Consider the following 10,675-nt stretch of genomic DNA (forward strand, 5'->3'; position numbering starts at 1 on the left):
GATTAGTGACGTTTGCCAAAAATACCATTAAAAGTGTTGGCTATATTTGCTTAGGGGAAGATAACAACGTTTTAGGGAAAAAATCACTAACTTAGTGGTGTTTATTTGTAAAAATACCATTAAATTTAACGACATTTTTGGACACAAATGCCACTATCTTCTATAATTTAACGGCATTTGTTTGTAGAAAAAGTACTAAATTATAAAAGATAGTGGCATTCGTGTTAATAGCATTTTTTGACACAAATGCCACTATTTTTTGTAATTTAACGACGTTTATCTTTTGTGATTTAGCGACATTTATCCGTAAAAATGTCGCTAAATTTAACGGCATTTTTAGATATAAACATTACTAATTTTTGTAATTTAGTGACGTTTGTTAGCAAAAATACCATTAAATTTAGCAGCTTTTTCATAACAAATGCCACTAAATTAGGAAATTTATTTTTTTATTTTTTAATATTTACTATTATAATTAACTAAACAATTAAAACAAATAAAAATAAATTTAAATTCATAAACTGAATATTATAAATATTTAAATATTTAAATACATAATTTGTTCTAAATATATGTAACATAATGTTTTATACAATAACATTCAAACTGTTTCAATACATTGATAAAAAACTTTAAAATATATGAAATTGATGATTGTTTAGATTTGGAGCACTACCATTTGATGAAATATTTTTTTCACCATGATCATTAACGTGCTCAAGAAAGAATTTGGAAAATTTATGTGTCTTTACTGCAACTGCAAAAAGAGTAATCATTTAAGCCTTCCCCTAACTAATAATCATACCAAAATAAAGTAACACAAAATGATTTAAAAAGACAGGTTATAATTGATAGAAGTATCAAGTATGTACTTGAGACTTAACAAGTGAGCAAAGGCAACATAAGTATTTAACTAATAAAGCAAGCTATAAAAAAATATAGACAACTAGAATTAATGAAATTAGGCAAATTAGGTGATGTAGACATCCTATATGGTCTAAGCCCAAACCAATTGGGTCTAGTTCAATAGGGTTCATATTATTAGGCCTAATTATCTATTTTCATTTTTATTTTATTTTTAATTTAATTTAATTATTTTCTTATCTTTTTTTATTATTTATTTATTTGTTTTGTTGATTATTTATTTTTTTTCATTTGATTTATCTTTAATTTATCTGTATTATTAATAATTTAAAAAAAATGATAATGCAGATTCTACTATGGATATGTGTTGGCAGAATCGTGGTTGGTTTTGGTCTCTCTTATGATAATATAGAAATCTTATCAAAGAGAGTTATGGTTAATCAAAAATTCTTCTGATTACTCCCTATAAATTCACATTGATCACACAAAAAATACAAACACAGACTAAAAAAACATAAAGGAAATCACGCAAAGGGAAGCCATAAGGCAATCAAAAAATTTGGAGAGATTTTTGGTTAAAAAGAAGATATTTTTTATTGAAAATTTTTTGGGAAAAATTTCAGTTTTTTAGTGAATTTTTCAATATCGGTTGATTTTTTATTGAATTTTTCAGCGTCAGTTGAATTTTTCAATGAGATTCTAGCTAAATTCCTAGATTCAGCAAGTTTCTCAATTTTCAACAACTGATTTCAAGAAACCAGCAAACCTCCAGTCAACATCCAACAAACTTACCCAAATTCTGACAAAAATTTCCAAAATCCAGTGAAGATTCAATAAGAGTTCATTTGGTCTAGAGAAAAAAGAAGAGAAAATGGGAGAAGAGAGAGAAGAGGAAAGAGAAATCTAAAGAAAAAGCCTAAAACTAGCCTATTATATCCTCACCGAAATGATGTTCTTTTGGAGTTTAAGAAGCTTAAGGATCCACGCATTTTTATTTGAGTGACCTGACCCAAGCATAAGCCACTTCACCGACCCACATCCCAACCAAACCCTTCAGTCAAGCCAAGCTAAGTCAAGCTTCCGAGCTGAGTCACTGAGTCATTTTTTGTGCCTGGAATCGAGCTGTGCCAAGCCATTCCAACTGAGCTTTTTTTTTTTTTTGGTATTTTTTGTTATTTTATTTAGTTATTTATTCATGTGTTTGATTTTTTTAGGGATATTTTTTCATGGTTAAGTTTAGAAAAAATAATAAAAAATAAAATTTTTTTGAGAATAAATAATAATTATCCAATGATGAAATTTTTAAAAATTACAAATGGTAAATTTCTATAAAATTTTCTAAGTGAGAAATTTTGTCTAAATTTGTCCCAAATGGTGAAATAATTTAGATAAAATTTCAATAATAATAATTGATATTTATTTTTAAAAAATAAAAATAACAAAAAAATAAAAATATTAATAAAAATTTTGGAATTAAATAAAAATTACCAAGAATGAGATTCTTAGAAATTTCAAATGAAAATTTTTTTAAGAAATCTCTAGGTGGTAAATTTCTCTAAATTTGTCCCAAATGGTGAAATAATTTAGAGAAAATTTTAATAATATAATTATATTCTTTTCCAAATAAAAAAAAATAAATTTTTTTGTTGAAAAATATTTGACAATTATCCGAGGATGAGAATCTTAAAAATTTCAAATGATAAATTACTAAGAAATCTATAGGTGAGAAATTTCTTTAAATTTGTCCCAATTGTTGGAAAAATTTAAATGAAACTTCAAAAAATAATTATGATATTATTTTCTTTCCAAAAAAAAAAAGAGAAGTAAAAAGAATATCTAAATAGGCCTAAATGATAGAGAATTTAGAAATTCAAAAGAAAAGATATTTTTAATTTGGCCCAAATAGAGGAATAATTAGATATATTTTCAATAAAAAATAAAAATAAAAAATAATAATTAAAACTTTTTTTCGATGATGGAGCCTCTTCAAGAAAACAAATGGGATTCTTAAATACTTTTGAGGTGAGAAAGTATTTTTAAAAGTTCTATCAGATTGATGGAGAATCTTAAGAATTATTTCAAATATCGAATATAAAAATTTAAGACCATTAGAATCAAGACTTTAGGATAAATTTAAAATAAAATGGCACCATCATGCGGATGGGCATAACCTTCCCCATACGTAACCAAACTTTCGAACCCTATTTTGGTTAGTAGACTCAAGCTTATTCTTTTAGGGACCCTTAGTCAAGCTTAGGACCTCCTTATGAGAATAGATTCTTTAGGTGGCCAATCACACCTAATTAAAAAAGATTGGTGGTGACTCTATTTGTTAAGTCTAGCTATAAATTTACGGATTTATATGTTATGACAGGTGAAAGAAAAATAACACTGAAAAATAGAATAAAATTTTGTTATACATATAGTTTGTAGGCAACCATCTCTAAATATTTAAGTGTATAAAAATTCCAACAAACAAGTAGTAATTTGTTTAAGGACCTGGCTAGCACCAATCCTATATGACTCATGCGTTGGAAAACAATCTATAATTGTAGAAAAGAACATAATATTATAACCAACAGAGATGAAAAAGAGAATAAAAATGAAATAATACATGCCATTTTAATGCTTCATGGATAAAAATTAAGGAAAATAAGTCATAAAAGCCAAGCAATGTCTAAAAGCACAGAATTGAATGTAATACTTTTCGTGCTCAAGGCGCATGAAACAAAAAAAAAATACTAAATGTGAAAAATAAAAGATTCTGTTAATAGAAAATTCATGAATGAATACCTTTATTAGTTTAACAGAAAATTCATGAATGAATAACCACACTTGGTCAAGATTTTCAATGGGGCATCTGTAAAGTCATGACTTGCTAGGTCAAGACAAAGGATGGATACGGGAGGGCATATCCTTCATAAATAGGGAAATATGGCTCACACCATCTACAAAGTCCAAAACAATACCTACATAAAGTATTGTAGAGAACACTTAGTGGATGAAATATTGGCAGAGTACACATAAATTACAAAAATATTAATCCTAGTTTCTAAGTATAAGTTATATGTGTTGGATTAGAGAGACTTTATAATCATTATAAAATCACAATATGAACATAACATTAATAGAAACAGGATAATTGGGAGAAATAACAACCAAGTTGAGGTCACTTCACATTTTTCCCTAATTAATCTGCAAACAAAATCCTTTAGGATGTTAATTATGTTTTGAACTAAAAAGAAAATTTGAGTTTGAGATTATTCAATTCAAGTTTTATCCATGAGATTAAGAGTAATCAATTGCTTACCAATTGTACTACCATTGGCATAGAGGAAGAAAACAGCCTAGATAACAACATACATGGTAGGAGTATTGAAAGTCTCAAACATGATTTGGGTCATTTTCTCACGATTGGCTTTTAGGTAGAGAGGTGCCTCAACTTGAGAACAGCTACAGTTGAACAATAGCAGATGAATGAAAAATTGGAAAAAGAAATGGCTAGGTTTATAGAAGAGAAAAAAAGCCTAAGAAAGGAAAGGAAATTGGGCACAAGTTTGAATTTTATAAGAAAATTAATGATTTTTTTTAAATGCCACCAATATTTTCATTTTAGTGGCATTTACTTTTAATTATGCCACTAATTTCTTCAAAATAGCGATGTTTATTTATAAAATGCCACTATTTACTTCTTAATAATAGCATTTATTATAAAAATGGCATAAAATTTTATATTTATATTTAATAATTTTTATATTTTATTTTGAGGTGTATTAGTGGGTAAATGCCACTAATTTCTATCTTTAGTGGCATTTATAAGTGCAAACATCATTATTCGAATATTTAGTAGCATTTTGATAAAAAAAAACACCATGAGCTTTATAAAAACATGAAAGCTAGTGGCATTTTTAAGCGAAATGCTGCTAAAAAACTGCCACTAATTTTTCATTTTCTTTTAGTGTAAATAAATCCTAAAGATCCAAACCTAATTAGAGCCTTACTTTTCCTTTTGTTAGAAAATCCTAAATAAGTCACGTAAAGTGACATTTATTATTATTTTGCTTGTTAAATTGTTTTTTGTTCCTTGTATATATTATGTTTACTAACCATTTTCTTTTCCTTGTATGTTCATGCATTTACATCATTAGATTTACATCATAAATAGTGATTGCCACAAAATAGTTTTAATAAAAAGAATCTCAATGGCATCCATGAAATATCTAGAACAAATCCAACCCATGATGGCTCAGTGTGACTATATCAATGTTGTGAAAGCTAAATCAAAGGAAAAACAAAGCAAAGAAGGTGATTATCTCTGAAGAGATTATATTTTTACTCTTCATGAAAATATTCATCTTGATCTTAAGCAAAATGACTTTACTAAGTTGATTTCCATTTAGGAGTAATGGAACAACATGACGCAAGAAAAGTTTCAAGAGAAATATAAGGATATGGCTTTACTCTTTCTAGTGAATATGGATGAATAGCTTATTGCAGTAATGGTATGGTCTTGGGATCTTTTATTCAGATGTTTTATGTTTAGTGAAGTAGACATGATGCCTACAATTGAAGAATACTCCATCATGTTTCACTTGTAACCTTCAAGTCCAGATAAGGTTTACTAGCTACACAAGAATATTGGCTATCACAAAAAGCTTGCTATGATGATGGGAATTAGCATGAAAATTGTTGACAAGCATGTGAGCAAGGGTAGTGGCATTCCATAAAATGTTTTACACAATTATATCATCAAAAGTTTAGATAATGATAAATGCATAAGTATCTTTGCCATACCCATCTGTGGGCTAGTTGTATTTCCAAAAGCCTTGGGATACATTGATGTGGAAGTAGTTGACTTCTTATAACAACTTGAAAGCCAAGTCAATCTAGCACTAGTTATCTTAGTAGAAATTATTAGATCTTTTAAACTTTTGTCGATGAAAGGGTAAATGACGTTTCATCGAGTGATTACAACTATTGTTTGTCTGGATGAAGAGTCATTTCCAAATTTTAGAGGAAAAAATTCATAAGCTATACTTTACTTCTAGTATTCCCATTAAAGAGTTTTGTAAAGTCAAGTGGCCAGAGTCAAAGTTTGAAGCACAATGGATTTCACAATTGCAAAATTTCACAAATCAAGAGATGGTGTGGAGAGCATCTCTATATAGTTTGGTGTTATATAGTTGTGGAAGAAATCCTTAGGCTTCATTTCTAGGTCTTTGAAGTGTGATCAATTCTGCTTCTCTTATGGTTCTATGGCAATTTAAGTATGAATAGTTTGTTCTAATGACACGTGGACTTAACTAATTAGAGTTCACTTATAGTGAATCATTTACCATGAAGAAGATGGTAGCAAACAAAAAAGATCAGTCATGGAGGACTTACATATTATCTTAGCCTTGAATGCTCTATATGGCATACTAGATGAGCCAAAGATGTTGTGGTTCCATTAAAAGAAGACACAGATAAATCATGTTTGCCAAAGTTATGAGATTTACTTGTAAAAGTAAAAATCACAAAATGAAAGTTCTAAAATGAAAAAAAGTGAGTTGGAAAATGAAAATAAAAAACTTAAGATAGAGATAGAGGTTAGTTTAAGGCAATAAGAAAGAAAATTTTAGAAACTTAATGAAGAAAAATTTGAGTGGAAATAGTTATTTTTTTTTTTATTTTGATAAGACACACTCATTAGTTGCTTTAGAACTCACTCAACTTCAAAAAGAAAATGAACAATTGCGAGCAAGGGTAGAAGAAAGAAAAAAGCATTCGAGAAAGCTCAAAGCCATAATTAGACCCTCAAAAAGTCTATAAATCAGCTCACAGCATAAGTTGGTATCTTGACTAAAGAAAATGAACATGCCAACAGAAATGAACAATTGGAAAATTCTTGTATGGTAAAATAAGAGCATTTAAAGCAAATCAGTATGGCTAGTCACAAGGTTGAAAATATGGAAGAAAAGGTTATAAAGTTAAAGATGGGAGTGCAACCAATTGGAGCACATAAACAATGTTTGTTTGAATTCTTGGTTGAAACATAGGATCAATGTCGATAGATTAAAAGATTTTTTTGGAAACCTTAGAATTTACTTTAATATAGGAAATAGGTTCTTAGATTTGTCATGGATGTTACTTCGAAAATAAATTGAAACCTTTTTATAAAGTTTTTTTTTGTTAACAACTGTTATGTGGCAAATCTTCTTTATTACATTCATGCATTTATGCATTCTTATACATAAATTTGGGATTGTTTCATAAATATCTTTTTAAATACACATGATAATAAGTCATCCTAATTTTTAAAAATGTGGTAAATCAAGGACAAGAATAGCTCAACTTTCAAACAATCTGAGGCACTACAACACTAGATACCTAGTAAGGATCATAAAAGAAGAAAACACTCTTCACTTCTGAAAGTTAGAAAAGGCACAAGAAGAATTGAAGGGACAGTTGGAGACAATTATTGAATTGCTCAAGAACATGAATAAAGGAAAGAAAGTGGTGGATGAAATGATAGTCCAAAATGAAACTAACCCATTATATCCTTTTGGCTATGTGGCCTACACAAAGCATAAGCATTTTAAAAAGCCTAACACCAAATACTATTTACTGTAAATTACCTCTACTTGCATATTGACATGCCATCAATTGCTACTCTTACTCATATTGCTCCTATTCTTGACATCAAGACATATGATCCAACATAAATTTTGAATCTAGACGATCCAAAAGAGTAAAAAAAGCTAAAGATAGGCCCCACATAAGTTAAAGAAAGCTTTGAATCTTAAAAAATGAACCTTATTGAAGAAAGGCTTAGAGCTATTGAAGGAATGGATTGTTATGGGTCAATGGATGTCGCTAGACTATGCTTAGTTCCATATGTGGTAATTCCACCAAAGTTTGAGGTACCTAAGTTTGAGAAGTGTCATGGACCACATGCCCCATAACACATGTGATAATGTATTATCACAAAATGGTATATGCAACTTATAGATTTTATGTTTATAGATAGAAAGAACTAGTAAAGGATTTTATTACATAATATAAGCATATCATAAACATGGTGTTAGATCGTATGTCTCTCTAAAGTATGGAAAAGAACGTGAATAATAGCTTTAAAGAATATGCCCAAAGGTTAAGAGATATAACCATCCAAGTTCAGCCTTTATTGATGAAATGAAGACCTTAATTCTGTTTATCAATACTCTTAAGGCTTTTAACTATGAGAAAATAATTGATAATGCTACCAAAAACTTTACTGATATGGGAATCTTTCGAGAAATCATAGAAAACTTTATTAAGAATAGGAAGCTATAAGGGCGAGGCATCCAATGCAAAGAAGAAAGCTATACCAAAGAAAAAGGATAATGATGTTTAGTTCATACACTATGAAGGGCAACAATTCAAAAGATACCTTCCATATCCTCAGTACCTAATATACCAAAACCTTTACTATTCCACATACAATATTACACCAAACACTTACCCTTACCATCCCACACTACTTGTTTATCAACCTAACGTCCAAATAACTCCCATGTATAGCCTTGTTCTTTTTCTTACAAACCAACCAAATACACAAACTGGCTACTAAAGAAGGCATCAAACTACCTAAGAAAATATTTGAATTGATCCTATTCTTATGACCTACATTGAGCTATTCCTTCAATTGGTAAAGGGTCACAGTATAGCACCTGTTCATTTGGAATTTTTAAAACTACCTTACCCTAAATGGTATAATGTCAATGTCAAATGTGACTATCATGCTAGGAATATAGGTCACTAAATAAAAAACTATCATATTCTCAAATACAAGGTCCAACACCTGATTAAGGCTAGTTGCTAAGTTTTGACACTTCAGAAGGATCAAATATCAATGAAAATCCATTACCAAATCATATCGATAGAACAACCAATGTCGATGATGTCAAAATCCATTAGACCAAGTCTTTCAAGTTTTGATGAAACCGAATTGATTTGTCTAATACCTTTAAGTCATAAGGTTCACAGTGATAAGCTTGATTTGAACTAGTCTTGCAAGTATCACATGAGGGGTTTATAGGACACTTTATTCAAAACTGTGATGCCTTTCGGCAAGAGTTGCAAAAGATGATAGATGCCTCCTAAGTTAAGTTTTATGAGGAGCTTGAAGGAATTAAAGTGAATGCAATAAGAGGAATCTATCAATAATGAAGCAATCGAAGGATAAAGAGAGAAGCTAATTGTGTACCTTACCTTGCCAAGCACGAAAGTGAAGAATTGGAAGATAACAAAGTTACTTGTTATCCCTAAACTTTTGAAAAAGTAATATAGTGAGTCAAACCCCAACTACTTAAGCCTAAGCATCAAAGGTATCTTTTATGTATAGGCTAATTTACTCATTATTATTCTAATAAAACAATTTGCAAAATGTATTATCATTACATTTCTTTTTTCAATTTTTATTCTTTTATTCTTTTGCATCTACATTTGCCCACATCTTTCCATTGCACCCATTTTTAGATTTTTCAACAATGTATGTGAATACAATCGTGATAATAATCTAAGATTTGACTTTAAAAACTCTATTCATATTGATGAACTTGGTAATGAAAAAGCTTCAGATAACTATACTATGCCTCTTAAATTAATGAAATTAATGGAACAAAAGAAGAAATCAATTAAACCACATCAAGAATTTTTAGAAATGGTTAATTTAGGGCAAGAAGAGGTTAAAATTGGCACAAAACTGTCACCAGATGATAAGAAAAGGTTAATAGATCTTTTCCATGAGTATGTAGATGTATTCACATGGTTTTATGAAGATATGTCAAGATTTAGCACTAATATAATAAAGCACAAGCTACCCATAAAGCCTGAGTGCAAGCTAGTGCAGTAAAAGCTAAGACATATAAAACCTAAAGTGCTATTGAAAATCAAAGAGGAAGTCAAAAAATGGTATGATGCTAGTTTTCTCAAAATAGCCAAATATCTTGAATGGGTGGCTAATATAATCCCAGTTCCCTTGAAAGATGGTAAGGTCTGAATGTGCATAAATTATCAAGATCTAAACAGAGTTAGTCCTAAAGATAACTTTTCACTACCACATATTGATATACTTATGGATAATACTACCAAGTAGTCCATGTTTTTGTTAATGGATGATTTCGTAGGTTATAACCAAATTAAGATGGGCCTTAAAATATGAAAAAAAAAACCATATTTATAACAATGTGGGGAATGTTTTGCTACAAAATATTGCCCTTTAGCCTAAAGAATGTTAGAGCTACATATCAAAAGATAATAGTAACTCTCTTCCATGACATAATGCATAAAAAGATCAAGGTGTATGTTGATAATATGATTGCTAAATCTCGAGAATAAGAGGATTATGTCACTAATCTTAGAAAATATTTTGAAAGATTAAAAAAGTTTCAACTCAAGCTCAATTTTATCAAAAGTACATTTGGTGCAAAATTTGGAAAGCTGTTGAGATTTATAGTCAATAAAAGAGGGATAGAGATGGCTTTACATAAAGTACAAGTTATTTAGAATCTTTCATATCCATAAATACAAAAGGAAGTAAAAAGCTTTCTTGGGAGATAAAAATACATTGCTCATTTTATTTCTCGACTAGCCTTGAAATGTGATCCTATTTTTAAACTATTTCATAAAAATAATCCAAATGAGTAGAATGATGAATGCCAAATGGCTTTCGAAGAGTTAAAGAATAATGATTAAGCCCACTAGTGTTGGTACCACAAATCCTTAGGAAGCCCTTGATATTGTATCTAATGATGAATGAGAATTCATAGGAAGGGTATTAAGGTAACAT

Source organism: Durio zibethinus, chromosome 1 (assembly GCF_047325235.1).
Source record: "Durio zibethinus cultivar Kanyao isolate XHJ-2024 chromosome 1, ASM4732523v1, whole genome shotgun sequence".
Classification (NCBI taxonomy): Eukaryota; Viridiplantae; Streptophyta; class Magnoliopsida; order Malvales; family Malvaceae; genus Durio; species Durio zibethinus.